Source organism: Babylonia areolata, chromosome 28 (genome assembly GCF_041734735.1).
Source record: "Babylonia areolata isolate BAREFJ2019XMU chromosome 28, ASM4173473v1, whole genome shotgun sequence".
Lineage (NCBI taxonomy): Eukaryota > Metazoa > Mollusca > Gastropoda > Neogastropoda > Buccinidae > Babylonia > Babylonia areolata.
Window position 1 is genome coordinate 20195924 of NC_134903.1, and position 20115 is coordinate 20216038.

The window sequence follows — 20115 nt, forward strand, 5'->3', positions numbered from 1 at the left end:
AGAGACAGAGAGAAAGGGAGGACAAAAAGAGAGACTTCAATTTGCAGAACTTGAACGCATCCTCTGATTTCTCCTTTAAAAAAAAGAAAAAGAAAAAAAGGAGAGACTTCAAGGAAATAAAATGGCACAGGGAGAGAGAGAGAGAGAGAGAGAGAGAGAGAGAGACAGAGACAGAGACAGAGACAGAGAGACAGAGAGAGAGAGAGGTATCAGGTGTGAATGAAATATACCAGAGTACTCCATTCATCCCTCAGACAAATCAAACGAGGAGTGCTTGTCTCTCTCTCTCTCTCTGTTTCTATCTATGTTTCTATCTCTGTCTGCCTGTCTATGTGTCTGTCTGACTCTCTCTCTCTTTCTCTCCACACACACGCTCAGTGTGCTCAGTGTGTGTGGTCAGTGTGTGTGTGTGTGTGTGTGTGTGTGTGTGTGTGTGTGTGTGTGTGTGTGTGTGTGACACCCTCTCTGTGTGTCTTTCTCTCTATCTCTGTCTCTGATACATACCCCCTCTCTCTGACATATAAAAGTTCTCTCTCCCTCTCTCTTGATATGTATATCATTAAGAAATTAATGCTTGAATTACCTTTTATTTCATGTCCTCATGTCCTCGAAAATAAAGTTTTAGGTGTTACATTTAGTAGCAATGGTCCGAGAGAGAGACAGACAGACAGACAGACAGACATACATACATACAGACAGACAAACAGAGACAGACAGACGGACAGACAGATAGGTAGACAGACAGACAGACAGACAGAACCAAAGAGACAGAGAGAAAGTGTTGAGTGGCAATGGACCAAGAGAGAGAGAGACAGACAGACAGACAGATAGACAGCGACTGAGACAGAGACAGACTGATAGACTGATAGACAGACTGACAGACAGATAGACAGACAGACAGAGAGAGCCAAAGAGACAGAGAGAAAGGGAGGACAAAAAGAGAGACTTCAATTTGCAGAACTTGAACGCATCCACTGATTTCTCCTTTAAAAAAAGAAAAAAAAGGAGAGACTTCAAGGAAATAAATTGGCACAGAGAGAGAGAGAGAGAGAGAGAGAGAGAGGGGGGGTGGGGGGGGGTATCAGGTGTGAATGAAATATGCCATAGTACTCCATTCATCCCTCAGATAAATCAAACGAGGAGTACTTGTCTCTCTCTCTCTGTTCCTCTCTCTGTTTCTATCTCTGTCTGCCTGTCTATGTGTCTGTCTGACTCTCTCTCTCTCTTTCTCTCCACACACATGCTCAGTGTGCTCAGTGTGTGTGTGTGTGTGTGTGTGTGTGTGTGTGTGTGTGTGTGTGTGACACCCTCACTGTGTGTCTTTCTCTCTGTCTCTGTGTCTGGTATATGCCCCTCTCTATCTGACATACAAACGGTCTCTCTCCCTCTCTCTTGATATGTGTGACCAAGCGCTATGCTTGCTCCAATACTTGCCTCACGCACAAGCTGTATTAGCTTGCCTCACACACAAGCTGTATTAGCAGACGAACAGATTTCCCTCCTAACCCCCGCACAGAATGTGCGACGTCACTCCGCTTACATCATTTTGTCCTCGCCAGACCGCCTGCTCAAGGCTCGACCAGTGTCGCATCGCGGTACGGCATTGGCTGACGCGGAAACTTGTGTTTCTGCTTCACCGGCATTAATTAATAACTCTTTTGTCAGATCAGTAAACTACAAGTATTATATACTGGCAAAATCGTCGCAATTCCATCTTCAAATCTATTCCATTTATGTTTGCCTACGTTAAAGTGATTTAACGCAGTTTGTAATTTTCAGCGACGAGCTCGTTAAAACTGACCCTGTTCAGGTGACTTAAATTAAGATTATAAATTCATCTTAAATAATCAACACTTCATTTATACTCATTATAAAGTAGGTGTTGAGCTCTTTCTTTTGCAACTTATCTGACGTAAATCGGTTCAGGAATCATTTAGAAATCTGTCACTGAACACCTTGTAAAAAGCACAGTTGTCATCGGATTTTCCGTGATTAGTGACGATCTGCTTGCAGGACACGTGACGGCCTTTGCGGTCCGCTAAACTTGCATAAATTGGCACAGTGAGTGATGAGTGGTCATTTCATACCTAGGTCAGTGATCTGACCAGAGCCTGCTCTCTCTCTCTCTCTCTCTCTTGCTGTGTCGCGAGCAGTGTGTTGTGTCGTGTGTGTTCTCACAACGGCTAACACCTCGCTACCTGTTGCTGTAAGTACTAGTGTGTAGAATGTGTTGATTTGTAAATTGTATTGTTCGACACAGTACTTGTGTTCATATGAGTATGTTCAGTTGTTGCTTTGTTCAGTTATTGCTTTGACATGTTAGTCACAGCTTGGCTATGATTGATCTAAATAATCGCCATGCCGTCATATGTTCGTAGCAGTGTTCCATTTGATTCAAAACGTCACAGTCAGTGACGTCTCTGGACACAGATAGTTTGTTCCAGAATGTTCTAGTGAGTGCGTAAAGTTCATTCACCACTTCATGGTTAAGCCATGATGGTTCTTCACTTACTATCTGGTCTATTAGTTTGCCAGTATTATATCTAAGCCACTGATTCTCTGTCATGTTTAATATTCATGTATTATTTTACATGCTGATATCAGTTGTACTGCTACAGTGTGCTCAGTACTCTAAGATGTGCGTAGTATTCTGTTGTGCTGATTACAAGATAGTGTTTTATTAATATCAGTTATTGGTTAAAACCACCTGATATGTATCAGTCTGATAATTGTAATTTAGTTATCGTGCTCTCTCCTATACGGCTTACTCCAGTATGGTGCTACATGATAAACTGATTCATTTGAGTCACTTTGACACAGTATAAGCTTTACCTAATCTATACTGTCAGTGTACTTTCACCAAGTCAGCATCACTTCAATCACTTTAACTGCACTATTTAAATGTATTAGGAATCTCATTTGATGTCAGTGTTTGGTCTTCACACATATGCAATACCAAGTGGTAACCTTTCCATGTGATATGTATACATGTGCTTTACTATACACTTGTGCCGACATGTTGTGCTTATGACATTTGTTTGTGTCATTCCAGGCACTGTCTTCTCTTAGTTTTTGTCTTCTTTTTTTATTCTTCTCTTCTATTCTCTTCTTAGTTTTCTCTTTTTATGTTCTCATAACTATTGTAAATAAAACAATAAAAAAACCCATTTGTGACTGGCCTCTACATGTTCCTGGCCTGTGCGTGGGATCTTGTCTATCCTTTCATTCAATTAATCATATTTGGTTAAGTCTTTTGTGCCGTACCCTTGAATAACCACTCGGTACACAGCTACATATGTATATCATTATGAAATTACTGCTTGAATTACGTTTTATTTCCTGTCTGCACAAGCCGTGCTTTCAACACCTGAATCAGTTTCTCCTCTTGTTGCTGACGTCGCCATTGTGTGTTCACAGTCCACATGTAGAGAAGTGGGTTGAGAGCAGAGTTGAAAGGCAACACGAACACAACCATTGTATCGTGAACCTGATGTAAAAGAGTAACACCATGTGAACACATCATTGTCACCAGTCCGAACGCCAACCAGCAAACAGCGTCTGTGACAGCCACCGTTCTCATCACGTACACCGAAGAAAACACTGGTCTTTTCATGGGATTGAGTGTTGCTCTATACTTTGGAGTTTTTGTGTATATGATGGCTTGGCCAGCTACAATCATCACACACACAGCAAAGTTGACAGCTACAATTACTGTGAACCATCTGAAGTCCTCTCCGGGATGATAGCGATCAAATAAAGCCAGACGACAAAGACCAGACTGACCCTGAAGGCCCCAGTGAGATAGTCCTGGCAGAAATGGAATTAATGCCAACGAAACTCCAACGATCCATACACCAGCTATGGCTGGTAAACATTTATGGAATATGTTTCCACCTTTGGAGAGACAAAGTATGGTGGTGTGATACAAAGTGATAAACAAAATAACCAGTTCTGACACTGTAATTGACAGAAAGAAAAGAAACCCTGCCAGCTTGCAGATTATATCATTAGTCCACACTTTTTCAGTCTGAATGTATCTTCCATGAAATATTTTGTCTGCTGCCACGATGATGCTGACATGACTTCCCATACACAAGTCAGCAAACTGCAAGTGGGAAACAGCCCTAATAAAACTGCTTGCGATCATTTTCTTAACAGCAAGTGAAGCCACCAAACACACCAAATTGCCTATCATGGCGCAAACGCCTACCAGCCAGAAGAAACTCCTGTACAGTTCAGTTGGTAGCAGTGCTGTGCACGAAGGGAGCACAGTGTGTGGTGCTAGACAGTTTATTTTACCCAAGTGTTTGGGAAATAAACTCATACAACACAATCTGTAGTTGGATGAAAATATGCGATCTGATTGATAACATCTTGAAAACAGATCTAAAGGGAAATCAGTAACTGAATTCCCTCTCATATCTAGCTCCTTTAGGTGAGGCATGTTTTTAAAACCAACTGGTCCAATGGTTTCAACAGCACAGAGTGACATATTCAAATATTGCACAGAAGGCAAGTATATGAATAGATTATTGTAAAGGATATTGATATACGTTTTTGATATATCCATTCGTGTCAGAGCATAATGAACCCGCTTTGCTGCTTCATTGTTTATTACTCTAAGAGGGTTGTTTTGTAAGTGTACAACTCTTAGATTTTCCAGGTCAAGAAAAACTGTCATGTCAAGAGTTCTTATGTAGTTATTGGCAAGACACAGATGCTTCAGGTTTGTGAGTTGAGTGCGTGAAATATTATGAAGGGAGCACTCTGACAGAGTCAAACTGATGATATATCTGCTTCTATTGAAATAATCCAGTGACATGTTTGAACCTGATGCATCAACACATCGTAAATAAGGATATAGGTCTAGGGGAAATGGTTTGTTACACAGGAAAACATGACCTTGACAAAGACAACCTTCAGGACAAGTCATGTCACACATCAGTTCATCATCCTGCTGTGGACACTGACCCCAGCCATCACACAGATGATGACCGTGCACACAAACTCTGGAACCTCGACACTGGTAGAAACCAGGACATGTTGCTATCTCACATTCTTGTTCATCTTCTCCATACACACAGTCAGAGAATCCGTTACACCGGGTGTAGACAGGCAGACAATACAACCACTCAGCTGGGCAGCGATAATGACTGTGAGGACAAGTGTCGTCAGCTGTCATTACATGTTGAGTGAAGTAACCTGTCCCATCCAAATTCATATAAAAATGTTGCTTCATGTCTTCCTCTTTGACGTCAGCCAAGAAGCTGTTGTCATCACTACACCCAACCTCATCAGAATCGTCCACGCAATCTGAATATCGGTTGCAACGTTGACTGAGTGGTAGACACTGGCTATTAGAACACAGAAAACCAGTGCAAAAAGGATGTTCACAAAATGACTCATCGGTACTGTCTGGACAGTCCCGTCTGAAGTCACACACAAGGGTGTAATGCACAGTGACACCAACATCGCATCTAAACGTGGTGTGCGTGCTTGTGGTTTTCCTTCCAACAACAAACGTGTCAGTATTCTCTGCATCAGTCATGTTCATGGTTCATACATTGTTTTCATACAATGACTCCTGGATTCATGTAACAAAAACACATGTGTAATGCAATTGTCTGGGGACACTGAAAAAGACTGCCTTGTATATGTAAAGATTGATTTCGGTGAATGTAAATGAGCCAGCGGTACATGTGAGTAAGGAACATCTTGTAACAATAGTTTTAAGTCACAAATCAGAAACATTGTTATATATTCTCTGTAAGATGAAAAGGTCAATATCATGTTCCTCAGCATACCTTGACTTGCACGAGTTGAAGGCAGGTACGGAGTCTTTAAACTGAAGTGAGTCATGCTGTACAGCAAGGTGTTGTCAGACCATCTACAGAACTTGCTATACATATGTGGCACAGAGTCCCAACCACACTTTAAACCTATAGGTGTTTCAAACTTATTAAATTGTTTAAAGAGATGGTGAAAATTCGTCTGTTCCTCTCTGCTTTTAACAGCCGCTAATCTTCCACCTCTTTTCAAACACTCATAGTGGGACAACAGAACAAGAATCCATGACTCCATGACGACTACCTTGAAACACTTGTTCCGTGAAGCAACCAACCCCTGACAGTCAGCACTGCTGAAGGGACAGTGTTCTGTTTCATCCCGTCCATCTTCACACTCTGACTTCAGGTTACAGTCCAAATGACGTTGAAAATAAGAGTAGTAATTTACAGAACAGTTAAAAAGGCCGTTTGACAACTGTACATGTTGATTACTGACAGGCAGCGCAGACAGAAATATTTTCAGTCCGGGATGATAATCCGCCCCATAACGAAGTTGCACCTTAAGGTATGATGTGTACATAATTCTAGCTGATGGGTAATCACAGCAGCACTTACGTTCAACACTGTCGTGAGTTGTATTTGGTTTTGAATAGAATTCGATCCACCGATTTTTAACAGAACGTTTCACACAAAGTTTCAAAGTCGATATCTGTTCAATGCTCATCATAATCCATGCAGAGGGTACTATCCATTCGACACTAAAATCCAAGTTGACAGAGTAAATGTTGATGTATGGTGTTATTATATATCCAGAATATTCACGTGCATACTCAACAATAAACTCGTGACTGCTAATTATATCCAAAGAAACTTTGCCCATAGAACTGTTGACGTTAAGTATCACCATGCGGTTTGAATAATATGACTCAACAAACAGTTGATCAAGAGAATGAAGATTACATAACAAGGTGTACTTCGCACGGAACGGCACAGTGATCCTAGTTTCTCTGTGCTTAGAATCACACCAGTACTCCAGCCTCTCTATATGAGCACGTAGATACATGCCCTGTGGTGCTTTTACATACAATTTACAGAAAGTGTTGAAATCACCACACACCCCAAACACAATTCCCTGCTGTGCTGTGTGTTTTGGTAAGTTCTCACAGTCTGAAGCATTGACCTGTAACATGATGGTGTTTGTGTTGTTTCGGTTCAGGATGTACTCTACACCTGGACACGTGTGACTGATGTTCTGTGTTGTGTTCATGTACATGCTGTTCACACTCCACCGATGTGTGGTTATGTCAGTGCACACAAACAGGAGGCAGTGTATCAATCCATGCAGCACTGAGATCCACACGGACAAGACGTGTGGGCCTACACTGTCCACTGTGGGAAGACTTGAAGCTGACACTTCATCCATTGTAGGCATGTGGTCAGTTTCTGCACTGTGTGGTGATGTCCGAACTGTCTGATGTAAGGCCTCATGGTCACTAACTACGGAATTGTGTGTGTGTGTGTGTGTGTGTGTGTGTGTGTGAGAGAGAGAGAGAGAGAGAGAGAGAGAGAGAGAGAGGGAGAGAGAGAGTGTGTTTATTTGTCTCTTGTGTGTGAGTGTGTGTGCATGTGTAGAAATGCATATCCATGTGTGTGTGTGTGTGGTGTGTGTGTGTGTGTGTGTGCGGGCAGGCGTGTTTGAACTTGTGTGTAGGGGGTGGGGAAGGGTGTGTGTGAATGATTCACTGTGTGTAAATGTGTGTGTGTGTGTGTGTGTGTGTGTGTGTGTGTGTGTGTGTGTGTGTGTGTGTGTGTGATAGAGAGAGAGAGAATTTATGTGTGCAATTGTGTGTCTGTATTATTCTCAGTTCAGATAGATAAAGAGTATAGAAATAAAAATAATACATACAAAAGAAGTATGCACACGCCGTTACCGTCGCCATGTTCATCATGCCGTGATGACACACACACACACACACACACACACACACACACACACACACACACACACACACACACACACACACACACATATGTGAGATAGCTGAGTGAATGGGGCAGTGTGAAAATTCCCAACGATAATAACGATAATAAGCCCCTTAACAATGCATAGTCATCTGATAGTTTGGAGGCCTTTTTACAGTAAGCAAATCAATGGTAGTATAAAGACCTCTTCACTTAGGAATATATCTAAAGGTCCAGCCACACTAAACAATACACTGGTAATCTAAATGTCTCTTTACAGTAGAGAAGGCACTGGTGGTCCAAAGGCTTCTTCAAATTAAACAATGTGCCGGAAGTATAAAGGCCTTTCCACACTAAGCAAATCACTGGTTCTCAAAAGGCCCATTCACACTACAGAATACACGGCATTGGCGCAAAACATGAAGTCAACCGTTCCGAAACTAATTTTCGTCCTGGACGCACACACGCACGCACGAACGCACAAACACACATACAGAAACACGCACACGAACACATATGTATACATGGAAAGAGAAAATCGACACTGCAATGACATACATGCATACCTGAGTAATATACTAGAAATATACTTTTATAGGTGCTTTCATTCAACTATAAAACCGCGTCAGTGGACTCTCTCAGACTTTGGTCCGATTCGCAGACCAATTCTAAGTTTTTAAAGTTCAATTATCTAGTTCATCACGGGCTAAATATTGCTTGAAAGGCAAGTGCATGTGCTTCAGTACTGTGACAATTAAGCATATAATTTTATACTGTGATTTGATAAAGACCTACCTGCACGAAAGTGTGTCATCTCATGTGACTGAAAACGTTGATGTTTTGTTTTGTTTTGCATGAAGTCCATAAAGTAATTTTCTGTAATTGTAGTTAGATATCTGTTTCAAATCCCCTCCCCCCTCCCTTATACCAGGTTTCCCCCAACTCACCATTCATCCTCCTCTCCCTCCTCTTCCAAACGATAATACTGAAATGTACACATTAATATTTCAACAAAATGTCTTCAGTCACTGATATGTGTGACAGGACATTAAACAAAATTTCTCCTCCACTCATACTTTACATCAAGGAAAAATATCTCCCAACGGGAAAGCGTTCAAGACTAAATAAGCTCCCTTACATATTCTTTGTTTTGGAAAATTGAATTACACTTCCTCGATTATTATGTTATAAACATTAAATTTAAAGAAATCTGTGAAACGCTGGTTGTGGAGGAAGAGCTGGGCTGGGATAGTTATTTTGTTTATTTTATTATTATTTAATTTAATTTAATTTATTTTATTTTATTTTATTTTTTGGTGAGAATGAAAATATTTTGGTGAAGCAGAGTTTCCCACGTTTTAACTTCGCGTATATCAAGATCACGAAATCATTTTTCATTTTGTTACGATTTCTATATTTGAAAAATTCGGTCTGTTTTGTGTCTAGAGCCAACAGTGCTGATTTAAGTGAGTAAGTAAGGAAGGTGCTAAGAAAGTACGTTGGTAAGTAAGTAAGTGTGCAGACTTATGTTCACACCTCGTGTGCAGTGTGTATCAAACGAGTGGTGTTGCACTGACACCTAATCGTGAGGTTGTTTCAAGTGGAACAGTCGTTGCAAGGGGGCAGTCCCAGTGTCTCTGCAGAAGCAAACTTGACCCAGTGGCACGAGGCCTTTATGTCTAGAGACCCTCTAGAGACCCTCTGCTGCAGTGGATGGCCAGGACTTCTTGGTGTCAAGTCGTGGTCTGGCGATCCACGACACCAGCTTGGGCTCCCTTTCTAACTCATTCGCGGTCTCATCTGGTGCAGCAGAGATCAAAAACAGACACCAGCGAAACTGGGAAGAAGGATTCATCGTTGTGAGTGACTGAAACAGAAGACGTAATCCTTTGGGGCATTGCTGACAGTATTCAACCAATCACACTCTTCTTCTTCTCCTTCTGTTTGCTGACAATTTGACTGGTATATGGGAAATGTGTTTTTACGTGCTGGACCGTTTTTACCCCGCCTTAACGACAGCCATGATCCGTTTTCGTTTTTCTCTTACCCAGCCTTCGCTGGCATGTATATCTAAAGTGCCCATCTGACTTTCTCCATGCGAATACATACGAAGTGGGTTCAGGCACCAAAAAGGGCTGCGACATCTGTTGACCTGTGAGACAGGAAAAATTCTCCACACTTAACACGCGCTGAGAAAGGTAATCGAATCCAAGACCCTCATGTCAAAAGTCCAGAGATTTAACCTCTCGGCTGTTGCATGAGTTACATTCTGTATCGTGGAGGAGCAATGCCAAGAAAAAACAAAAGCATAAACAGTACCTGTACATCTTTGCGTGATTCATTTCAGGGTGTACAGATACAGGAACAAGTCTTTGTGATAAATAAATCATCTCTCTCTTTCTTTGTCTCTGTATTCTTGAAATTGAATATGTCAGTGTTTTATTTCACATAAACCACGTAAGTAATATATCATTGATTCACACACACGGACATAGACACACGTGCACACACGATCGTACTCATACACACTCATGCACACACACACACACACGTACATCCTCACACGTACACGCACACACTCACTCACTCACACATATTCATAAACATACCCCCGCACACAGATGCATTCACACACAGCCACACTCACGCAGGAACACACACACACACACACACACACACACACACACACACACACACACACACACACACACACACACACGCATACACACACTCACACGCATATACACACACACGCATACACACACACGCATACACACACACACACACACACACACACACACACACACACACACACACACACACACACACACACATGCAACTTAGTGTTGTTTGAAATAATATAAGTTCAGGAACGGAACTGTTCATTTCAGGATTGATTTTAACACAGTGATGTCATGCATTGTTTCTGTGACACTGTGTACGAATTTTGTAAGACTGAAAGGAAACTCAAAGGAGGACATAGAGGAATAACTACAAGAAAGCTGAGGTTTTTCATTAGTGTTTTCTTACACTTAGACGGAATACCGGCCTAGGTTGACGAGCTCCGTCTGCCCGAAGCAACTGGTTTTATGGCGGCAGTAACCCGCCATACGCCCACTTCTCCTGTCAGTTGAAACAGCTCCAACAGGCTTAGAGGCAAAGCCACACATGAAGGCCAGAGATGGACTTTACTGTCAGAGGCTGTCTGAAACGCATGACTTGGGAACAGATTATAGAGCAGTGAGAGCTAGCTTATACACACTGTCCATTCCCGGAATAACAGCCATTACAACCAGCCCTGAACGCCATTGAGTGCCTACCTGTGTTAATGAGCCCAACAGAGAACTCATCCTCGGATAAATCTATGAAGCTTTGTACTCCCTGCCTTCATAGACCTTACACAGGCTTTTGACTTCTTCAGCAAAAACAACCACTTCTGAATCCTGCAGAAACTGGATGCCCATCTTGGTTCCTTAGCATCATCACATCCTTCCATGAAGATATGAAGGGCACCGTGGTCTTCGATGGCTCAACATCAGGCACTTTCAACATCCAAAGTGCACCAAGCAGGGCTGTGTGATTGCTCCCACCCTGTTTGCGATTTTCGTTTCTTTCTTAATGAAACACGCCCTCCGATCTGCCACAGAGGGTTATAACATTCACACCAGGTCAGATGAAAAGCTCTTCAAACTCTCCAGACGAAGAGCGAAATCCAAAGTTAAGATGAAATGCCAGCATGACTTCCTATTTACAGAAGATGCAACAGTTACCACCTACTCAGGCGAAGTCCTTCAGCAGGTTATGAGCCCCTTCAGTAAGGCTTGTCGTGACTTTGGACTCAGCATCAGCCTCACGAGTACACAGGCAATGGGACAGGACGTGGACTGCCCACCCCGCATCGGAATATCTGATTATGTACAAGGATTTGTCCATGAGTTTGTGTACTTGGGGTCAACAATCTCAGACTCGCCTCTCTCTTGACTCTTACCAAAACAAGCGTGTTGGTAAGGCTGTTACCACCATGTCCAGACTAACAAGAAGCATTTGGACCAACAGCAAGCCGACAAAACACACCAAGGTCCAGATCTACAAAGCTTGCATTATAAGCACACTCCTCCATGGCAGTGAAACTTGGGCACTGTGTGCCAGACTGGAACGAAAGCTCAACGCTTTCCACATGCCCTGCCTATAACACATCCTGAACATCTCCTGGTAGGATTAAGTCTCCAACATCACTGTCCTCGAAAGGTCTGGGATCCCCAGCATGTACACCCCCATGAAGAGAAAGACGCATGCACTGGCTCGGACACGTCGTGCGAATGGACGACGGCCGAATACCCAGAAACCTTGTGTATGGAGATCTTGCCCAGGGAACACGACCTGCAGGCAGACCCCCAACTATGCTACAAAGATGTCTGCAAACGAGACCTGAACACAGCAGACATCAGTCCAAACACGAGAGAAGATGTAGCCTATGAACACTTCTCCTGGTGGCAGAGAGTGCAGAAAGGCCTGTCCATGTTTGAAGAGACACTTGTCCAACAGTCTCCCAAGACTAAAGGATACCTACCATACAGGAATGAAGCTATCGAAACATATTTTGTAGTTTGTAGGAGGTGTCTACTGATGTCCGTGCGCTGACGTTTTCTTCACCCGCTGCGTGAATCCACCTGTGTGCTTTTCTTACTGCTGTACTTCTTGTTTGCTTCCGGAAATATCTTCGTGAAATTGAACGCCACGTGTCTGGTCGCCTTGTTCGTTTGTTGTCATTTTCGTGGTTTATTAAACTCTTTTATGAAGAAAAGCTGCTGAAGGCACTCAATTTGTAAAAAAAACAAAAAACAACAACAACAACAACAAACAAACAAAAAAACAAAGTAAATATCAATAATCAACGCCAACAAGAACAATAACAACAAAGAAGATAAATGCAGCCGCTTGAGCATGATACATGGGGCTGAAGTTTAAACCTTATTGTCTGCGTAGCCATGTGTCGTAGAGTGCGTGCACAGCCGGTTTTGACTAGATCACGCCTCTTAGAGAGGCCACTGTGGCGCCGTCTTCGGTGATCTCCTGTTCTGGTAACGGTTTACAGTTGGCCGGGTTTTCTCTTGGGAGTTTTCCTTCTCTTGGAAGAACTGCCTGCTGAGGCTAACGGACTCCATCTGCCCGGATTTTTCCTCAGGGTTGACTCCCGAAGCCTTTCCTATGAGTGGGTATGGCCGCAAGGCAGCGGAGGTTTGAAATCAGAGTTTTCCTTCTCTTAGATGAGCTGTCTTCCCAGACTGATGAGCCCCATCTACCCAAAGCACTGGTTTTCAGGCGCCAGGTAACCCGCCTTCGCCCCTTCTCCTATCAGTAGTAGCAGTTCCGCCGGGCTTATATCTAAGCCACACGAGCAGGCTAGGAGCTGGACTTAGTTGTCAGAGGCTGTTGGAGACGCGCGCCGTGAGGGGCATTTTATAGACAATGGGAGCTTGTCCTCATTGCCACCCCTCGGCTATGACAACCTTGGGACCTAAACCTTATTTCGAAATAGGTCCTGCATCTCAGAAGATATTAGAATAGTCGGAAAGTTCGGCTGTGTGTGTGTGTGTGTGTGTGTGTGTGTGTGTGTGTGTGTGTGTGTGTGTGTGTGTGTGTGTGTGTGTGTGTGTGTGTGTGTGTTTAACAAAAGTATTTCTTTCTGAACTTTGTAGAATGAAGGAAAAGAAGAAGAAGAAAAGGCAGCAAACATATCACACTCTTGTCTCCGTATCTATGCGGGCTCTTCGCACCCGTCTGAATGATCCATTCCAACTGACGTTGAGTCCAGGCAGATTGAGAGGTGGATGAGGAGTTTGAGATGCTTGTGCAAACAAAGCTGAATGTCCCATGTAACCCTGAAACATATTGCAATCTAAACACATTGAACGTCGGGGCATGGATATGACTTTCAACATCATTCACTTCTTTTTGATCCCTTTAGGCGTTGATCACCACTTTATCTGTGCTTTGGTTTAGCTCGTTTTGCCATTGCTCGATCTACAAACCCTAAGGTTCAATTTACTTCATCACAAGGTGGGGAAGTGAGAGGTTAATAATTCATCATTTCCATTTGATTTTGTGCACGTTACTCTAATGTTGCACATATAGTTCCCACTGAGATTAATGCTGACTGGCGCTGTTGCAAGCTTGGAACATAATCATTTGGACTATAATATTACATTCAGTCCATGTTAAAAAATATTTAAGCTGCCAGCCATTTTTTTGGCCCTCTGTTACAATGCAATACAATACAATACATTACAATACAATGCAAAACAGTGAAATACAATACATTTACGTGCAGTGCAATGAATTGCTGTGCAGTGCACTGCAATTATATGTAGTGCAATGCAATGCAATACAATGTGATTGATTCGTTGTCTGAGTCATTATAGACAGCTGATGGTTTACTCACAGTCACCCCTCAGTGTGGGTTTACACTCTGAAGGAGTTGTAGTTTTATATTCACGCTTTCCTGAGAGAAAGAAAGGCTTCCTTAGTTACACAGATGTGTACAGAATGGTAACACAAAGAATTGTGTACGTTTCATTCATAACGCGGCTTGTAATCTGAAACAGAGTGTGAGGGTGAACAGAATGAAACACGCTCCTGCTCCTACAGCAGTGACCATTGCAATGGACTTATAGCGATCTGTGACCGATGTTATAAAGTTGTCGACAGCATGCGTGGTTTTGTCAGTGAAAAAAAGAATCACAACAAGAGAGCTGACGATTACTGTAAATCAATAGGAGGCAGACTAGGTTGGCCAAAATGTATTTTTGACTGGTATAGTATAGTTCAAATTATAAAAAATAGAACGGAATCAAATATATTCATGAGACGTCTATATTGGACTGGTTTGTTCATTGGAGACATATCCATGCCGAATATGTACATACACTCTTTGACTCACGAAGACAGAACTGTCGTGCATAATTCAGATTCAATTATTTTCTGCTATGCATCTGTTGCAGAGCGTGAAATGTCAGGACATTACTGCTTTCTGAACAAAGGATCTTGTTTAATACATGTAAGATGTGAATCTCCTGCATATTCCCTTATGGAAGAGGGAACAGTTTGTGAATTTACACAAAACAAGACAGAGATGAACGCTGATCACACACATGTAATTACTTTGACCAGTTCAGTTTTCTTGTTGTCTGTGGGGCAGCGACATGTATGCCCTGATGGTCACTTGACTCATTCTTTTTTTCTGTGCGCCTCTAACCAGCATCAAGTGTGTGGTAAAGAATACACAGCGTCATGTGCTTTTTCTGGTCACTTGTCACACAGGTCCGACTTTTCGCGTCAACAGTTTTCTGTAAATCAGTTATTTGCATGTGAAAATAATTTCACTATGGTATCATACACACTACTATGTGACTTCATACATGACTGTAACGATAAGAGTGATGAATCGTTTTGCAAACACACTGTTTGTATCAGTGCATTTAGATGTGCCAATAGTCAGTGTGTGTCCTATGACAGGGTATGTGATCGAGTGTTCCACTGTCTGGATGAGTCAGATGAACAGGACTGTGGTGTATATAGAAGCACAAGCATACTAAAACAATCAAGTCCACCTCCAGCTCTTGTTAACTTTGATGGCATCAGATACTTCATTTCCACTCCAATGAATTCTAGTGAGTCCTGTCCCGACAGCCACTACCGCTGTCCTGGTGACGTCAACAACTGCCTGCCTGTCTACACACGGTGCAATGGGATGTACGACTGTACTGCCCACGAGGATGAAGAGGGGTGTGAAGAACTCAAGTGCCCAGGACTTTTCCGATGCAGACGTTCTACCACATGTTTACACAGTGACCACATGTGTGATGGCTGGTCTCACTGCTCAATGAATGATGATGAATTGTCATGTGACATAACCTGTCCTGTCAACTGTCTATGTCAAGGTCAGTCACTTCTGTGTCCTCAGCCTTTCTCTGCAGCTCTCTTTCCTCAGCTTCGCTATCTGGATGCCACAGGTTCAGGTATGACATTGACTGATGTGATTTCTAATACCTTCCTCATTGCTGTCATTTTAAAACACTGTTCTATAGCTCAAATCACTCAAACACACTTAGTAAACTTGAGGTTCCTTGACCTCGGCAGTAACAAATTGCAGTATGTGAACCTGACTTCTCTTCTTGGGTTACACAATCTCCAAGAACTTTCCCTCTCCAACAATCCCCTCACCTCACTCCACACTGGTCTCCCACCCGTTAAACAGCACAGCACACTCACAGTATTGGATCTGTCCTTCACCATGCTGACGGTGTTTGACTCAAAAGCACTGTCACTGTTTCACCGTGTACAGAAACTGAATTTAACGTTCACTTCTATTCACACAATCAGCCCAGCTGGGTTTCAATTCACACCACAGTTAACTGAACTGTATATGGACTGCAGTCCTATTAATATATTCCCACCGGACGTATTTAAAGCTGTCACTAAATTACATTTCATTTCCACACAAAATTATAAACTTTGCTGCGATGAAATACTCCCACACACGTTTGAGGAGGGTGGTTCTGCTTGCATTGCCCCACAAAATGAACTTTCTTCGTGTGAAGATCTGTTGCAGTCGTGGGTATACCGTGGATTTCTGTGGCTGGTTGCCTGTCTGTCTCTGACTGGTAACGTCTTCTGCTGCTTTGCTCGTATATTTGTGAAGAGCATGACGTCTTCAAGTGGTTTTGGTGTGTTTGTTATTAGCCTAACCCTAGCTGATTTTCTGATGGGTGTGTATATCACTATCATTGGTGTGGCTGATGTCAGATTTCGTGGACAATATCTCCACAATGATGACTCATGGAAAAGCAGTGTGACCTGCAAGGCTGCTGGCTTTTTCTCCCTGTTGTCCAGTGAGGTATCAGCTTTCAGTATCTGGCTAATTACATTCGATCGTTTTATTGTCCTTCGCTTTCCTTTCAGCACCAAGAGGTTTGACAGAACATCAGCAGCAGTTGCTTGTCTGTGTACATGGATGGTTGGTTGGTTCATGGCCTTAGTACCATTACTTCCGATGGCATCACACTGGGAATTTTATAGCCAGACAGGTATTTGTATTCCCTTACCTGTAACAAGAAGGCATTTCAAAGGGAAAATATATTCTTTCAGCATTTTAATCTACGTTAATTTTATTCTGTTTTTGTTAATCTGTGCTGGTCAGGCATTCATTTACTGGTCAATACAGGACAATGCCCTGAAAGTTAATTCTACCAAAGTGTCACAGGACATGACTATAGCTCGGCGGCTGATCACGATTGCAGTGACAGATTTCATGTGCTGGTTTCCCATTGGTTTGTGTGGGATGCTGGCTATGGCAGGAATTGCCATTCCTGAAGAAGTGAACGTGGCCCTGGCTGTATTTGTTTTACCATTGAACTCTGCTATCAATCCTTTCATGTACACTCTCAACACTTTGGCTGAAAAGAGAAGGAAGGCTGATGAAACTGAACTTCGGAACTGGCTGGAATCCCATTCTGAACAAATTGGGTAAATAAAACACTAGTTGAAACGACTGTCCAAGTATCATTTTTATTTTTATTGATTTATTTTTTTCTCAGAAATACTATCCATATATCTATGACTGTTTCTCTGTCTGTGTCTGTTTCTATCTTTATATTTATCTTCATACCTGCATCTCTCTCTCTCTCTCTCTCTCTCTCTCTCTCTCTCTCTCTCTCTCTCTCTCTCTTCTTGTTAGATCCAAGGAAGTGAGGATTAATAAAATGCATCCACATATATTTCTTGTTTCATGACAGAATCAAAATTCTTCATTTAAAATGTTGCAGCAACACAATGGTCAGTGATCACACAACGTGTCACAGAGACAAGTGTTTCGGTTTCAGGTTTTCATTCTCATTCCCACAATCGTTTTTTCCCCATTATGTTTGTTGCACATTGTTTCATGCTTTGGAGATCATGGTGGATTTGTGATCGGTAGACGTTTAGGTGAACAAAATGGATTTTGTATTGAGGTCATTGAATAATCAAGATCAAAAGAAGCCTGTGCCTTCTATGTATGTGATTCACTCTTCCTCGGGTTATTTGACTCATTCTACATTATAGTGTGTGTATTGCATTGTATTGTTTATTGCATAGGTCGGATCGGATCGGATCAGGTCGGATCTCATCGTATCGTATCGTTTCGGATTGCATGGTTTTACATTTCTACCGCGACACATTTCTCTGTGCGAAATTCGGAGTGCTCTTCTTGGGGAGAGCAAGTCGTTACAGTGCACCACCTTCCATTTTCTTTCTCTTTTTTCCTGTCTGTTAAAGTATTTGTTTTACTATCAAAGTGGATTTTTCTACAGGATTTTGCCAGACAACTCTTTTATTGCCTTGAGTTCTTTTACGTGGGCTACGTGCATGCTGCACATAGGGGCTGGGTTTATCATCTCATCGGAAAAAAATGTTTTTTGTTTGTTTGTTTGTTTGTTTGTTTTCTATTCAAGTGTAAGTTAAACCAAGTGCTCCCAAACGTGAATAGTCTTAATACCTATCTTTAAGTATAAAACGGAAAAAAATAACTTTTTACACGAATGCCCTGTGACAACTTAAAGGAAAATGCAACATGAATAAAACGTCCCAGTGAATACACCTGTTCATTATTTTCATTCAATACAATATACACAATAGATTGAAATGACCATACACTATTCACTGTCTGATACAGTTCACAATTTCGTTGTGAATTGAACTAGACACGATTTTAAAAAATTTTTTTTGGGGGGGTGGGGGGTGAGGGTGCGGGCGATTGTGTATTATTTTGCTTTTGCTTTTGTGTTTTTGCTTGTTATTCTATTTTACATTTTGCTAGGTAGTTTGTGGATTTTATTCATGTGTGTTGTTCGTTTGTTTTTCTTCTCCCCTTTTGTCCTTCTTCTTCTTCTTCTTCTTCTTCTTCTTCTTCTTCTTCTTCCTCTTCTTCATCTTCTTCCTCTTCTTCTTCTTCTTCTTCTTTCTACAGCCGTACAATGTAATGCTTGTTCTGATTATACTAAATTAAAAAAAAAAATCGCATGACCAGCAAAGGCCGAGACTTCCAGCAAGATCCTGGGCTGTCCCCACAATCTAAATTAAAAATTGTTCAGATCTTCACAAACTCAATAAAAGGCAGCCATTTACAAACAAGACGAAATTTTAATCAAACACTTGCACAGACATACTGACAACAAAATAGCAGTCAGGGCCAATGCTACTATTTCTCTTTATCCCTCTTCCCATCCTTGAAAACCGTGTGGGGATCTGCTACCGCTTTCACAACATTGTGAAGACAGCAATCAATAAATCTTCTCTGGATGTTCTGTTTCCAGTCTTTTCACCATTCATCAACTGGAGAGTGATGTCACCCGTTATACTTTCCCAAGAGTTTATTTTCACTGTGCTGTGTTACGTTTGGTCTCACAGAGAACTCCGTAGTTTCAGATTCAATATCAATGAGGTGTTAAAGCGTGCAGAATGATCCTACACCTATATATAGCATAAGATATGAAAAAAAGACATGCAACAAAAACCGGAGCATATGCCTAAGCTATGCATAAGTTTACGTGGTGGTCCGGCCATGACAGCCTATCCATGAACACAGAGTAAGATAAAGTAAATGAAATAAGTAAACAGTAAAGTGAATATATTATGATAGTTATAATGAAATGAAAGATAAGATGGGAACAAAGCAGAGACAGCAGAGTGTGGGTATATTGGTGTTTAGCAAAATATGACATACATTCAACTCTGGGACTCAGCTGCCAAATCCATCATTCGTGTTTTAGGGTTCTTCTTCTCCGTCGTCTTTGACGTCTTCTTCATTCGTGGGCTGTATCTCCCATGTTCACTCAAATCTACAGAATTAATTCCAGGAGTGTGTCCGTACGTATTTTAGACTTAATGTATGTCCTTTGCTATTTTGGACATTAATCAGGGTTCCCAGTGGTGTGTCCATACACAGTTTTGATAGGGAGATAGGGAGAACAAGAAGTTTTGATTTGATGTATAAGCCCTTTGCTATTTTGGACTTTAAACGAAATTGTTCAGCTTTCTTTGACCCAAGAATTTATTTCATGCTCTTCTTGTCCTCGAAAATAAAGTTTTAGGTGTTACATTTAGTGGCAATGGACCGAGAGAGAGAGAGACAGACAGACAGACTGACAGACAGAGACAGACAGACTGACAGATAGGTAGACAGACAGTCAGACAGACAAACAGAACCAAAGACACAGAGAGAAAGTGTGGAGTGGCAATGGACCAAGAGAGAGAGACAGACACAGAGAGAGACAGCGACAGAGACAGCGACAGACAGACTGATAGACAGTCTGACAGACAGATAGACAGA